Raw genomic sequence first — 16,939 nt, 5'->3', positions numbered from 1 at the left:
CTGGAGTTCTGAAGCACTGATCCAGGAACAAGAGTTTGAATTCCATCATAACGCCTGGGAATTTAAACCCAAGGAATTCAACAAATCTGGAATTTGAAAAATGTCGTAGTTTCTAAAATAGTGACCATGAAAGTATCAGATTGTTGTAAAAACACATGTTTCACTAATGTCCTTCAGGAAAGGAAGATTGACATCCTTAATCTGTATGGCCTGTTTATGATTTGAGATCCAACCCACTGTCTCCTGACTTTTGACCTTGGACAATAAATAATTGACAGGAAATGTTGGCTTTTCCAGCAACAACATCATCCAATGAAATGTCACAAAATTTCACTGCCTTGACCAATAGGTTGATCAGTCAGCCGGTGAGTAGACAAGAGAATAGGATTTACACAAGGACTCACAATAAACAGTCCATGTTATAAACAGAGAAAATATTGAGCAATCTATTTAAGCAACATATTACAGAAATTAGTCCAAGAGTTTATTTTAAGAGCTCATACGTTACAACAAGAATAACTTATGCAATCTCTCCCAACAGAAGCATTATCGCTCCCCGTCAAAATACCTTGAGTGCAGGATTGATGACTGATACAAATTTGATGGATCAAACTTGATTTGGCCAACTGCCCAAACTCTCTAGCATTAGACCATAAACACAGGAGATTATGCAGAAGCTGGAAATCAGAGCAACAAGACCATAAGACATAGAAGCAGAATTAGGCCATTTGGCTCATCAAGTCTGTTCTGCCATTCAATCATGGCTGATCCTTGTTTCCCCTCCTCAGTCCCACTCCCCAGCCTTTTTCCTGTAACCTTTGATGCCATGTCCAATCATGAATTTATCAAGCTCTGCCTTAAATACACCCAACGACCTGGCCTCCACAGCTGCCTGTGGTAACAAATTCCACAAATTCACCATCCTCTGACTAAAGAAATTTCTCTGCATCTCTGTTTTAAATGGACACTCCTCTACCCTTAGGCTGTGCCCTCTTGTCCTAGACTCCCCCACCATGGGAAACATCCTTTCCACATCTACACTGTCTAGGCCTTTCAACTTTTGAAAGGTTTCAATGAGATCTCCCCCTTTTTTTTCTAAATTCCAGTGAGCACTGACCCAGCGTTATCAAACATTCCCAGAATCATCCTTGAGACCCTCTTCTGAACCCTCACCAATGCCAGCACATCTTTTCTTAGATGAGGAGACCAAAACTGTTCAAAATACTCAAGGTAAGGCCTCACCAGTGCCTTAAAAAGCCTCAGCATCACACCTCTGCTCTTGTATTCTAGACCTCTTGAAATGAATGCTAACATGGCATTTGCCTTCCTCTCCACTGACTTAATCTGCAAATTAACCCTAGGGTGTTCTGCACAAGGACTTCCAAGTCCCTTTGCATCTCAGATTTGTGGCTTTTTTTCCCCATTTAGAAAATAGTCTGTACACTTATTTCTACTACCAAAGTGAATGACCATGCATTTTCCAACATTATATTTCATTTGCCACTTTCCTGCCTATTCTCCTAATCTGTACAAGTTCTTCTGCAGCCGACCTGTTTCCTCAACACTACCTGCTCATCCACCAATCTAATACAAACAGATCTAACATGCTGGAGGAACTCAGCAGGTCAGGCAGCATAAATGGAGGGGAATAAACAGTCAATGATTTGGGCTGAGATTTTTCTTCAAGACTTGAAAGTAAGGTGGAGGAAGGTGTACACCTTACACCTTACAGCTTATGCCCCTCCCCCTCCCACTTTCAAATCCCTTACTAACTCTTCTTTCAGTTAGTCCTGACGAAGCATCTCGGCCCGAAACGTCGACTGCACCTCTTCCTATAGATGCTGCCTGGCCTGCTGCGTTCACCAGCAACTTTGATGTGTGTTGCTTGAATTTCCAGCATCTGCAGAATTCCTCGTGTTGGAGGAAGCCAGAATCTCTCTTCCCCCTCCCAGCCATGTTCCCTTTCACTTGGTTTTACATATCATCTGCCAGTTTGTACTGATACCCCTCCTTCTTATTCTGGCTTCTTCCCCCTTCCTTTGCCATCCTAATGAACTGGCCCCAAATGTTGACTCTTTATTCCTCTCCATAGATGCTGCCTGGCTTGTTGTGTTCCACCAGCATCTTGTGTGTGTTGCTCGGCATTAGGTCATGCCCGGCCTTACCCACCTCTGTACCTCAGTTTATCCTCCCTCAGCGCGGTGTCAGCTCTGGCCTTGGCGACCTAACCTGAAGCTGCATCTCTGATGTATTTTGATGGTCTTTTGACAGGTTGCCATTTTCATAAGGCTCTGAATATTTTTTAGTGATAATCAGAGACATTTAAAAGCAGCTTAAATAAGAAAACAAGAGCAGGAGTAGGTCACACGCCCTTCTAGGCTGCCCAGCCATTCAGTATGATCATGCTTGATCGTTATTGGTCTCAACCCCTCTGAGAGAAGACATTTCTACATACTTTAAAATTCTAAGTGATTGCCCATTATTTGCAGCTGTGTCCTCTTGTTCATGACCCTACCACTAAGCTTACATTATTTAAAACTAGATTTTAAATTATTAATAACACATGCAATGAAAAGCGCTTCGAAGTCTTATGAGGTAATTAAAACACAAAAATAAGGAGTGGAATAAGTGGACCTCTTTCATCTCTTGTCTCTTATTCTCTTCTCGGGCTCGGTGATCCCAGTAGAGTGAATGGGGGTTCTGTTACCGTGCTGGCACCTGACTCCAGCTTATCTCTGTCTTCCACGTTTTGCCTGGAAACAAGGGGTGAGCTGAACGCTAAGAGCTCTAAATCTATCAGTTCTCCACAGAGCAGCTGGCTAAAGGACTAGGTGGCATGGTAACATAATGGTTATCACAATACTTCACAGCACCAGCGATCACCGTGGTTCAGTTCCTGCCGTTTCTGGCAAGGAGTTTGTATCTTCTCTCTGTGACTGGGTGGGTGTCCTCCCACACTCCAAGGACATACGGGTTAGTGTGGGTACACTACATTGGTGCAGGAAGCATATCGACACTCGTGGGCTGCCCCCAGCACATTCTCAGACTGTGTTGGTCGTTGACGGGAAAGATACCTTTCACTGTATGTTTCGATGTACATGTGACAAATAAAGCTAACCTTTAAAGGCAAGTAAAATTAGGTTGAATGTGTACTTGAGATCAGCCCTGGTCATGTATAGTAACATGTGTACCAGTACTGCTGGAATTGACCTGTCGTCTCCATTCTGGCTGGAAAACCATTCTCAACTTATAGAGCAATGCAATCAGTATAAGACCAGAAGGCATAAGAGCAGTATTAAGCCATTTGGGCCATCTGGTCTGCTGCACCATTCATCATGCCTAATTTATTATCCCTTTCAACTCCATTTTTCTGCCTTCTCCCCATAACCTTTGACGCCTTTACTAATCAAGAATATATTAACCTCTGCTTTAAATGTACCCAATGACTTGGATTCTGAGAAGGTTTGATTGGGTAGACCACAATATAGAAGCAGAATTAGGCCATTCGGCCCATTGAGTCTGCTCTGCCATTTCATCATGGCTGATCAAATTTTCCTCTCAGCCACAATCTCCTGCTTTCTCCCCATATTGCTTCCTGGCCCGACCAATCAAAGAATCTGTCAACCTCTGCATTAAATATACATAAAGACTCGGCCTCAACGGCTGTCTGTGGCAAAGAATTTCATAGATTCACCACTCTCTGGCTAAAGAAATTCCTCTTCATCTCTGTTCTAAAAGGACGGTCCTGTATTCTGACGCTGTGTCCTCTGGTCTCAGACTCACTGGTCACAGTGCTTTATAAAGTCTCAACATTACATCCTTACTTTTATTTTCTTGTCCTCTTGAAATAAATGCTAACATTGCATTTGCCTTCTTCACCACAGACTCAACCTGTAAATTACTCATTAGGGAATCCTACGCAAGGACTCCCAAGACCCTTTGCACCTCAGTTTTTTGTAATTTCTCTCCATTTAGAAAATAGTCATAGGAAATATATTTCCCATAGGAAATAACATAGAACATAGAATAGTACTACACGGTACAGGGCCTTCGGCCCACAAGGTTGTGCTGACCCTCAAACCCTGCCTCCCATATAACCCCCCACCTTAAATTCCTCCATATACCTGTCTAGTAGTCTCTTAAACTTCACTAGTGTATCAGCCTCCACCACTGATTCAGGCAGTGCATTCCACACACCAACCACTCTCTGAGTAAAAAAGCCTTCCTCAAATATCCCCCTTGAACTTCCCACCCCTTACCTTAAAGCCATGTCCTCTTGTATTGAGCAGTGGTGCCCTGGGGAAGAGGCGCTGGCTATCCACTCTATCTATTCCTCTTATTATCTTGTACACCTCTATCATGTCTCCTCTCATCCTCCTTCTCTCCAAAGAGTAAAGCCCTATCTCCCTTAATCTCTGATCATAATGCATACTCTCTAAACCAGGCAGCATTCTGGTAAATCTCCTCTGTACCCTTTCCAATGCTTCCACATCCTTCCTATAGTGAGGCGACCAGAACTGGACACAGTACTCCAAGAGTGGCCTAACCAGAGTTTTATAGAGCTGCATCATTACATCACGACTCTTAAACTCTATCCCTCGACTTATGAAAGCTAACACCCCATAAGTTTTCTTAACTAAACTATCTACCTGTGAGGCAACTTGCAGGGACCTGTGGACATGTACCCCCAGATCCCTCTGCTCTTCCACACTACCAAGTATCCTACCATTTACTTGGTACTCTGCCTTGGAGTTTGTCCTTCCAAAATGTACCACCTCACACTTCTCCGGTTTGAACTCCATCTGCCACTTCTCAGCCCACTTCTGCATCCTATCAATGTCTCTCTGCAATCTTCGACAATCCTCTACACTATCTACAACACCACCAATCTTTGTGTTGTCTGCAAACTTGCCAACCCACCCTTCTACCCCCACATCCAGGTCGTTAATAAAAATCACGAAAAGTAAAGGTCTCAGAACAGATCCTTGTGGGACACCACTAGTCACAATCCTCCAATCTGAATGTACTCCCTCCACCACGACCCTTTGCCTTCTGCAGGCTAGCCAATTCTGAATCCACCTGGCCAAACTTCCCTGGATCCCATGCCTTCTGACTTTCTGAATAAGCCTACCGTGTGGAACCTTGTCAAATGCCTTACTAAAATCCATATAGATCACATCCACTGCACTACCCTTATCTATATGCCTGGTCACCTCCTCAAAGAACTCTATCAGGCTTGTTAGACACGATCTGCCCTTCACAAAGCCATGCTGACTGTCCCTGATCAGACCATGATTCTCTAAATGTCCATAGATCCTGTCTCTAAGAATCTTTTCCAACAGCTTTCCCACCACAGACGTAAGGTTCACTGGTCTATAATTACCCAGACTATCCCTACTACCTTTTTTGATCAAGGGGACAACATTTGCTTCCCTCCAATCCTCCGGTACCATTCCCGTGGACAAGGAGGACATAAAGATCCTAGCCAGAGGCTCTGCAATCTCTTCTCTCGCCTCGTGGAGCAGCCTGGGGAATATTCCGTCAGGCCCCGGGGACTTACCTGTCCTAATGTATTTTAACAACTCCAACACCTCCTCTCCCTTAATAGCAACATGCTCCAGAACATCAACCTCACTCATATTGACCTCACCATCATCAAGTTCCCTCTCATTGGTGAATACCGAAGAGAAATATTCATTGAGGACCTCGGTCACTTGCACAGCCTCCAGGCACATCTTCCCACCTTTATCTCTAATCGGTCCTACCTTCACTCCTGTCATCCTTTTTTTCTTCACATAATTGAAGAATGCCTTGGGGTTTTCCTTTACCCTACTCGCCAAGGCCTTCTCATGCCCCCTTCTTGCTCTTCTCAGCCCCTTCTTAAGCTCCTTTCTTGCTTCCCTATATTCCTCAATGGACCCATCTTTCCATATCCTTTCCATATCCACTCTGTCAAGGACTTTCACCATTTAATCGGTTTCAATTAGGTCACACCTCATTCTTCTGAATTCTAGTGAATACAGGTGCAGAACCATCAAATGCCCTTCATGTGACAAGCTATTCAATCCTGGAATCACTTTCGTAAAACTCCTTTGAACCCTCTTCAGCACATTCTTTCTAAGATAAGGGGACCAAACCTCTGCACAATACTCCAAGTGAGGTCTCACCAGTGCTTTATAAAGTCTCAACATTACATCCTTGCTTTTATTTTCTGGTCCTCTTGAAATGAATGCTAACATTGCATTTGCCTTCTTCACCACAGACTCAACCTACAAATTAACCTTTAGGGAATCCTGCACAAGGACTCCCAAGTCCCTTTGCACCTCAGTTTTTTTGTATTTTCTCTCCATTTAGAAAATAGTCAACCCTTTCATTTCTTCTATCAAAGTGCATGACCATATATTTCCTGACACTGTTTTGCATCTGCCATTTCTTTGCCCATTTTCTTAATCTGTCCAAGTCCCCTCTACTTCCTCAAAACTACCTGCCCCTTCACCTATTTTTGTATCATCTGCAAACTTTGTGACAAAGCTGGATTTTTCTGATTGGAGAATGAAGAAACTTTCGGCCGTTTTCAGAGGATGAGCAGTCAGCAATTAATTCTGAGATTTAAAAATATATATATTTTTACTTAGAGGATTGTGAAGTTTTGGAATTCTTTCATGCAGGATGCTGTGGTTGCTCAGTTACTTGGATGGAGGTTGGTGCAAGGGAATAGATGGAGTGTGTGGCCTTTGTACAGAAACTAGATTAAGAAGCTTCAAAACAGAAAACTGTGCATGAAATAGTGAAATCCAATTAAAAATAGCTTCAATATGGATTTTCAGTCAGAAGAAAATACATGTCCTGTCAGGGGACAGTTTCGCCACAGCTTTGTTTAAAAGAACTATAATTATGTTTTGATTGGTCGAGGCATGAGTGAATTTGCTAAAGTTGCAATTTTCTAACACAGACAGTAGCACTTTACCAGATGTTTGGCTTTATTCATGATCAATTCTTTGCTGATTTATTCCTCCAATTTTATGCCTCTTCTTACCGTAGTTCTATAATTGTACTGGGATCGCAAGATCAGATTTTCTTTAGTGACAGCCAACAGGATGACCATCATAAGAGTAACCACAACCCCAAAGTATCAGGTTCCATGCTCATCTGGTCCTTTTATGGTCTAATGACATTCCAAGACAAATTCTTGCTCTAACTGTCTCAACTATTGTTCTGGTTCAGATTGGTTACCTCAGCGAAAGCTGTGGGCTGACCTTGGGATTTCCTGGGCTTAGTTATTCATTGGATAAAGCCACTGCTAAACCTCAAAAATTAATAACTAACCTAATTTCATTCATCCGAGTTTTTCACACAGATGAAATCCTATCCATTTCTGCCAGAGAGAAAGAATAACATAAAAATTATTGATATGTTTTGACTATGAGCAATGTCTTAGTACAATAGTCAACTTTGTACTCACTGATCAACATTGACTTCCAGTGAAGTAATGTCTTGGTTTTAAAATTCTAACCCTCATTTTCAAATCCCTTTAGGGTCTTGCTTTGCTATTTATTTATTTCAAAGGTTATATTCTTTAATATCTCTGCACTCCACTCATTCTGACCACTTGATCATCCCCCGTTTCAGTCCCCTCAGTATTTGCAACCATGACTTCATCTGCCAAGTCTCTAAGCTGTGAAGCCCCTGCCTAAATCACTTTGGCCCACATCTATCTTTTCCATCTTTAAGACGTTTCTTAAAACCTGCTTCTTTGACCAAATCAATACACTTCTTTATCTTTGCTTATTTGACTTTCCATATCTTCTTTATTTTTGTTTGACAATGCAGCTGTTAAGTGATTGAGATATTTTTGCTGCATTAAAAATGCTTTATAAACAGAGCTGTGAAGTAGGTTTGTTCTGAGGACTAAAACTGAGCCACACAGAAGCTGTGAATAAGAAATATAGAAGTGTTTATTTACACAGCAAACTTCCAGGAGAGAGAGGGTCCAGGAGAATCCAAGAGATTTCACTCTCCTGACACAATGTTTTACAATTTAACAATAAATGATTAACCTCAATTCAATTACTACAATCACTTAGCTTTAACATTTGGACTATTCTCAGATAAATTTATAGAGTTATGCTTTTGCAGTGGTAGTACATCCCAACTACAGAATTCCTTTGAATAATAAATAAATAAAATTCAAAGGCCTCTTTTAGTACAAGCTCTATGTGCCAAAATAGATGAGTTTTGTTCTAGTGCTTAAGGATGGCTCCTTGGATATACAACCAACCAGGACGTTAAGTGACAAACATCATATAAATATAATTGCAAAGTAAACACGACATCTCCTCTGCTTACTCAGGAGACTGCGAAGAACAGAATCAGAATCAGGTTTATGTGTCGTGAAATTTGTTAACTTAGCAGCAGCAGTTCAACGCAATACATGATAATATAGAAAGAAAATAAATGAATAAGTAAATTAATTCCAGTAAGTATATATGTATATTGAATAGATTAAAAATGATGCAAAAACTGTTTTAAAAAGTGAGGTAGTGTTCTGTTCCTCAATCACTGAGTGTGCACCTTCAGGCTTCTGTACCTCCTTCCTGATGGTAACAATGAGAAGAGGACATGCCCTAGATGATGGGGGTCCTTAATATTTGACGTTGTCAAATTCTGCATGTCATCAAAAACCTTGGCAAACTTCTATGGAGGTGTGGTGGGAAGTGTGCTGACTGACCGCATTACGGCCTAGTATGGGAACACCAATGCCTTTGAACGGAAAATCCTACGAAAGGTAGGGGATTCGGCCCAGTACATCATAGTTAAAAACCTCCCAACCATTAAGCACATCGACATGAAATGTTGCTGTAGAAAAACAGCATCCATCATCAAAGATCCTCACCACCCAGGCTACGCTCTTTTCTTGCTGCTGCCAAAAGGAAGAAGGTACCAGTGCCTCGGGACTCACACCACCAGGTTCAAGAACAGTTACTACCCCTCAACCATCAGGCTCTTAAGCAGAAGGGGATAGTTACACTCATCATGCTGTTATATTTTTACTTCATGTTTGTTACTCATTACCTGCATTTGCATGGTTTGGTCACTGTTTACAGTTTATAGATCCTATTTACAGTTACTATTCTATAGATTTGCTAAGTATGCCTGCAGAAAAGAATCTCAGGGTTGTATGTGGTGACATGTGTGTACTCTGATAATAAATTTTACTTTGAACTTTGAACTTTGAAATGGTGCTTACTACAGGAGTACCATAGAGAGGGTCCTGGATGGCTGCATCATTGAGTGTTATGAAAGATGCGAGGCACTGTCGGATCTTGGTAAGATCCCACAGTGGATAACCGGGGGTTCCTTCTCCTTTTTGTGACATTTACTGGGACCGTTACAGACAAAGGGCCCAAAGCATTGTTGAGGATCCCTACCACCCATCCCACCATCTCTTTAACCGACCGGTCAGCAAGGTGGTACAGGAGTATCAGGGCCAGGACTGCCAGACTAGGTAACAATTTCCTCCCCCAGTCTGTGAGACTAATGAATACCCTGCCACCACTGAGATCTTGTCACTTTGACAGCGAGCTGTTTACTGTTCACTGTTCTGTTCACCTGTGCTGTGCACTACATGCATTTTATTTTTATTTACTTTTATTTAGAGATACTGTGTTGAATCACAGAACAATTTACAACGACCTACTATACCTACCAACCGGGAGGAAACCGGAGCACCTGGAGGAAACCCACACGCGCATGGGAAAGAATGCAGGAACTTGCGTACAGAGGACGCGGGAATTGAACTCCAAACTCCACACACTGAGCTGTAATAGCTATGCTATTGTGGTGTCCCACAAATACAATACACAAAAATAAATACAATTTTGAATTATATTTTATTATCTTATTTGGTGTAACATTTTGCCTTATTTGTTTGTGTAGTATATGTATTGTGGTTGCACTGTGGCCTGGAAGAATGTTGTTTCATTTGGTTGTACATAGGTACAGTCAGATGACAATAGACTTGAACTTGTAAACAGATCTGTCCTGAAATGTGCATCTAGTGGCAGAGATACACCTTTAGCAACGTGGCAACAGCAGGCATGTTCATCTATTGTCTTTCCCCACCTAGTTTCAACAGGTCAGAATCAGAATGATTGGTTTCACTAGCCACAGGCATCATTTGAAAATTAAATTGGGTATAGGTTTTATTTCTTGAAGACTGGTTCTCTTTTTTGTCAATCCATAATTAAGATAGAGTGAGGGGTGATCTCATTGAAACTTAACGAATGTCGGAAGGCTTCGATGGAGGGGATGTGGAGAGGATGTTTCCTGTGGTGGTGGGGGGGTCTTAGACCAGAGGACACAGCTTCAGAATAGAGGGGAGTCATTTTAGAATGGGGATGAGGAGGAATTTCTTTAGCCAGAGAGTGGTGAATTTGTTGAACCTGTTGCCACAGGTGGCTGTGGAGGCCAAGTCATTGTGTATATTTAAGGCAGAAGCTGATAGATTATTGATTATTCTGGGCATGTAGGGATACGGAGAGCAGACGGGAGATTGGGGCTGAGAGGGAGAGTGGATCGGCTATGGTAGAATAGTGGAACATACTCAATGGGCCAAATGGCCTAATTCTGCTCCTACATCTTATGGTCTAACAGGTTTAATTTGATGTGAGCTACATCACATTAACCTGTTAGATCTTGGATCAGCCTGTACAGCCACCAACAGACAGCCACTTAGGACAGAGTTCCCAACCTTTTTGATGCCATGGACCAATACCATTAAGCAAGGGGTCCTTGCACCCCAGATTGGGAACCCTTGCCTTAGAAGAACATCATACTGGACTTGAGAGATCGTGTCATTACTGTTACTGTTGAGCTGCCTGCACTTGCCCTTACTCCCACCCTGCACCACACTAGTCATGTAGGGGTGCAAACCATTTTCAGCCATACAGCTCTCAGGAACCTTGAGGCCTCCATTCTGTGATTAATGTATGAGTGAGTGGGAGTGCTTGATGACTTTAGAGTTAATGGCCTGGCTGTTCCAGCCTATAGAAGCGCAGTTCATTTTGGTGTCACATCACATCCTACACATAAGCTGTTGTTTATATCATTTCCTGGGTGGTTTAGTTCTTAATCTATTTGAAGCAAATGGTGAAATGACGTACATCTCCATCCACTCTTTACTTGCCCTTGAAAGAGCAATATCTGTGAGTCTTTTGATAATATTGGTAAACATTTAGTAGAAATATTTTGAAGGAAGTTTAAGCTTATCTTTATGCCATGAGTTTACTGTTGTTTACACTGCGTAGTTATGGAATGTTGCATATGTGTACTAACCTGGTTAACACCAGTTGTGAGAATAATCAACTGTATTAGTATATTTAGGCATGTGACAATTCTGCATTGAATTTAATATGTATTTTATTTTACTCTCTGCAGCTTCACAGAGAAGAAATCTCATTAAAAACTCCGAAGAAAGCTTTTGTCTCGGGTGATTTTCGTGAAGTTATTTAGCTCACTGCATAGCTGTGTACATACACGCAATGAGGTCAGTAGAGTGAAGATTGAAGACTTAGCTTGTCTTCAAAGACATTGCCCACAGACTGGAGTCTTGTCTGAATGCCATAGACAATAATGTCAACTTCTGACCAGAACAACGTCTATTGCCAAGACCTGGAGTCAGGTCAGATTGTGGTGTGTCAATCACATCATCGCGACACTCAAGCAAAAAACCACAAATAGCATATCTGCAGCATGAACCCATGCAAAAGCTGAAGTTTCAAGAAAGAGAGCAGCCTGTGCTAAATGTGAAGTTGAGATGCAAATGGAAAGGCACATATAGAGGCTACATTAAGTGCACTCAAGGAAGAGTGTGGAGCTGAGGTTGCCTCAGCAGAGCCAAAGGTGTATTGAACAGCAGCTGACTTAGCGAGTTTGAATGATTTAAGGTGGACACGACGATGCTTCAGGTAACCTGCTGGACTAAAGATCATTTTCAAATAAGAAGTTCTTTGTGAGGTATTCTTTGATATATTATAACACACAGGTTTGTGAATGTTGGGGTCTGTATCTGCCTTGTGTGACTTGAGCTGGTTATTGATTGAGATCAATGAGCCATAAATTACCAGTTGTCAATTGAGAGAAAAGGGCAATAAATGGATGCTGGCTTGGAACAGAGCCAAGAAGAAGATGATAAAGGTCAGTTACATGACCCATAGCCAATAACACCAAAATGCAACATTTGGGTTGGTAAGGAATGAATATATAAACAGAGAATTTGAGTGTGTTTGGAGTGGATGACACTCCAGAGACCCACCATTGTGAATGTGGAGATTTGAAACAGGACGTTGAAGAACACATGTTCAACAGAGACTCCTTTTTACTAATATTACCTTTTCTATTCTTTGACTGTTCATGGTGGGCCAGGAAAACTTAGAGGGTGTGCATACAGGTATTCGGTTGTCTAAATTCACATGTTCTTCTGTTGAGACAATAAAGGTAGGGGTGTATGGGGTGTCAGAGAGGGGTAGCACCTCTGGTGGGGGAACATGTCATGTCCTTTTCAAGGCGGTTAGTCCACCTTTGGTTCCTACCTGGTACTCAGCTCTCACCTGTGGCTCCTTGTAGCTGTTTGCATGCGACAGCGGCCACAACCCGGGCAACGGCTTTGACAAGCTGGCTAAACCAGGTGAGGGTAGCCAACGGGTCTCAAACCCTCAGTGAGATAGGGAGATGTCTATCCCAGCATGTGAAGACAGACTCCGGTGGATTGAGCGGATGAGACCAATGGAAGGTCCAATGGTCAAGAAGGCGGTCTCTGCAAGCGTTGTGGAATGTGTAGAGCACAACAAGACACAGAAGACGTCCTGGTCATCCACTGTGCCTAGTCCCATCTCCAACCGTCTCAACTCTGTCTTGCCACTGGATCCAGATGGGAATTGGGAAGAGAGAGTGAGGCTGACGCTGCGCAACTCTCCTTCACTTAAATCCAAATCAAGCGCTAGTCTCGACACCATCAATGGTGTCTAGGTCTTCATCGACAATGACGATGGACGAACTTGTTGGTAATTACAGATTCTCTCTGTGCCTCCCTGATCATTATTACTAAGGGGAAGGTCCTTGTAATGATGTCAAGCTTTTGCAATGCTGTGGAAGGATTAATACCCAAACCCAGCAAAGAGCTAGACCTTCTGTATAAGTGGCTTGGTGGGGAATCACTGCAACATGCAAGAAGGGTTAGGGCAATTCACATTAATAATCCAGCTACAGGTTTACAAATACTGTGGCAGAGGCTGGACAAGTGATTCGGCTCTCCAGAGGCAGTTGAAGAATCTCTCTTCAGTAGACTTAGGCTCTCGCTCAAAGAACCATTGAAGTTTAGTAGCTTGCAGATCTGTTGCGGAATTGCAAGCCACAAAAAATGTGGATTATCTACTTGGATTGAGTTGCTTGGATACTGCAAGATGATTAAATCCTATGGCAGAGAAAGTATTGAATAATATCCAAGAATGGTGGATAACTGAAGGTTTCAGGTATAAAATGAAACATCATGCCCCTATCTGGTATTTCCATTCTTTGTGGAATTTGTCTAGTGCCACGCAGAAATGCAAAATGCCCCTAGCTTTATGCTCTCAACATCTGACAGCACCTTATTTAAAGAGAGGTCTCCAGCAAAAGCATGGAAAACCAAAACCCATATCACAGTCAGCAAAACTGAAGTAGAAAACTCTGTCATTAACCCAATAGGTAATGTCCTGTCCATAAGAAACCTCACTCTTTAAAGAAATACAGAGGATTCAGAGAGTACCACTTTCAGACTGGAAAAACTTTCTAAAGGAGCACTCAATAGGTTTCAAATGTTGTGCTTCAATAGCACATAAAGCAAAAGTCTGTAAAGCTAGCAGACGCTGCATGGAGCACAACAGTGGCCAGTAACCTGAAATATTCAGGGCCAGTAACCTGAGCTACTCAGGGCCAGTAACCTGAGCTGTTACTGGTTCTCGCACACCTGTAGCAGAGCACAGTGGGGTGCCTGCTAAACAACCTTCTGAGATAGATACTTCCTCATGCACAGAGGTGTGCAGGAAAGGCTTCAAGGCAAATCCTGCTCGAAACTATGTCTAGACAGCATCTACTCTAAAGGACATCCTGAGCATAAAATAAAGGCACATGTGATAATAGATGATCAGAGCAATGTGTCACTTGCAAAATCAAAATTCTTTGATGTGGTATGGTGGTTATCTGTCATGTCCAACGATGACAGGAAACCTGTGCAGGAGAGTTTTTAATGTGGAAAAGCCTTTGCACTGGGGCAGTTCCACTCTCTCGACCTTGGAGGTACAGGACTAGTGGTACAAGTAGATGTCACAGCCCGGGTCTTCCTTCATTGCAGTGGATGACCATGACTCCTTCTGTACCTTGTCATGTCCTTCGCTCCCCATGCAGAACTGCCTTCCTGGACGTTGGATCTCACTGCAGATTGCATCTGCCCAGTCTGCCGGAACTGTTTTTGCATGCTAGCATGGACATGTCCCTATCTCACTGCAGTATGAATGCTGCCAGCTGCCCTCCTCTGGCTTAGTCCTCTTGTCGAAGCGGTGTACTGGAATGTGGCCACTGTCACATGCAAAGAGCTACTTGGAGCCACAGGTGGGAGATCAGTGTCTGGTGGGAACCAGAGGTGCGTGAGCTGCCCTAGTTTGGACACGACCAGCCCCTTCATCACAAGTGCCTGGACACGTTCTTTGACATATTCAGTATTCAATGTTTTGTTTCCCCATACACTCTAAAACCTGCTCTAGAACATAAGAATTTGCTGGAAGGAGAGCCAATGTACTTGTCGTGGAGCCAATGTGAGTGGAGATCTGCTTACCCTTGCCAACCCTCATTGAGTGTAACTGTACTCCCAACAACAGGGATGAAATCCCAACTTCTAAAGCTACACGCTGTCATTCGCATCTTAAGGCCATAGCTGACAAGATCGTTCCCCCCCCCACTTGAGGTGATTCTCCTGTTGTTTGGCAGAGACACCATCCATGCACGTAAGGTACGAGAACAGCACAGTGGTCGACACAATGCACCTTATGCCCAACGAGTGGACCTGGATTGTGTCATAGTGAGTGAGCTCTGCCTTGGCGGTTCTCATCAGTCCACTGTCAGCACAATGTCCTGGAGAGTAGGTGCCCAAGTCATTTCAGACCCTGTACAAGTAGAATCTATATGAAAGGAAAGATTGCAAACCAAGTACCTTGACGTGCTTACCTCTGTTCAACCTGACTTAGGCAAGCTGGTCTTCTGCCACTCGGAAAACGATTCTAAGATGAAACCTTCCATAGTAGTTGAGGGCTGACTTTGAATCATGAACAAAGAGTTTGGCAAAGATGAGTCAAACAGTTGAGGAACTCCTCTTCCTTTCCACTCTCCATAACAACTGCTTTCAAACAGACAGCAGACCCTTAGTCAACTCATGACCCTCAGTCACACATTGAGAAGAGAACCAGAAATGGATGGTAATTACATGGAGTTCTTGACGATACACTTCAGGAACAGTCATACTGAACTAGCTCCTCCAGCAGATCCCAACAAAGAAAACTGGTATTTCCTCAACATTGGTGCTTACCACCCCCAGAAACCTGCCTTTGATTTGCCTTTGTCTTTAATTCAAGTGTGCAGTTCAAAAGCATATCACTGAGCAAAGTAGTCTTGCAGTGTCCAGACCTCAATAACAGTCTGCTTGGGGTCCACGTGCACTTCGTTAATGATTCTGTCGTAGTGATGGCAGACATAGAACGAATGTTCCACAGCTTCCTGCTGACAGAGGATCATTGAGACTACCTCACATTCTTGTGGCTTTGCGACCGCCAACGGACAATGAGATTCTCAAATACCACATGAGTATTCATGTATTTGTTAACTGTCCCTCGCCAGCAGTGGCAATCTATGGCCTTAAGAGGACAGCTTTTGAGGAAGAGAAGGAATTCAGGACTGAAGCATAAAGGTACATAGAAAGACATTGACATTTCTATGTTGATGATGGTCTTAAATCATTTTCTAGTGCAGAAGAAACTGTCAGCATGCTGAAAGCAACACAAGAAAGTTGATACAGTCTAATCTCAGATCTAAGATTGCATCCAGCAGAGCTGAGGTCATGCAATTGTAGCGTCTGTGTAGTGCTGGTCTGATCTCATGTGACTGGTTGCCGCACTCTTTGTGAGAACAATCTGATTACATAATGCTACACTATGTTAGTGGGCCATCAGAAGCTCTAGATATCGAAAGGAGGCGGTGATTAGAAAATACACACTTCTGGAGGCAACACAGACAAAATGCTGGAGGAACTCAGCAGGCCAGGCAGCATCTATGAAAGAATGTACAGTCGACATCTTGGCCCGAAACATTGACTGTACTTTTTTCCATAGGTGCTACCTGACCTGCTGGGTTCCTCCAGCATGTTGTGTGTGTTGCTTAGATATCCAGTATCTATATATTTTCACTTGTTTGTGGCTTCTGGAGGCAAGCTTTGTTTATTAAAAAAAGCAATATATTCAAAATATTTACATGAGTAAAAACAATTCAAAATTCCAACATTTTGTTTAGGTTCCAAATGTCAGATATTAAACGGAATCTATTTTTTATTAGTTAGAATTAGTGAGTTTCATTAGAATAACCTTTATTACTCCAATTTCTCCAACTTAGATCTAGTGTTATTCCCCATTTAAAAGTTTACAGACTAACCTTTCCTTATTAATTTTAGTTAGGAAACTAATTGAACGCCTATTTTTTAAGTATTATGGTTGACCTCAGTTTCAGTTTCAGGTCAGTATGTCTACAAATTCAAAATCAATCTCAAAAAATATATACATATACAACTTAACTCCTTTCATGATAAATTCTCCAACATTAAAACTTTTCAACAAAGTAAATCTCATTCAGTCACTTATCA

This window comes from Mobula hypostoma, chromosome 4 (genome assembly GCF_963921235.1).
Source record: "Mobula hypostoma chromosome 4, sMobHyp1.1, whole genome shotgun sequence".
Taxonomy (NCBI): Eukaryota; Metazoa; Chordata; class Chondrichthyes; order Myliobatiformes; family Myliobatidae; genus Mobula; species Mobula hypostoma.
The sequence above is the reverse complement of the archived record's forward strand: the minus strand, read 5'-3'. Positions refer to the sequence as shown.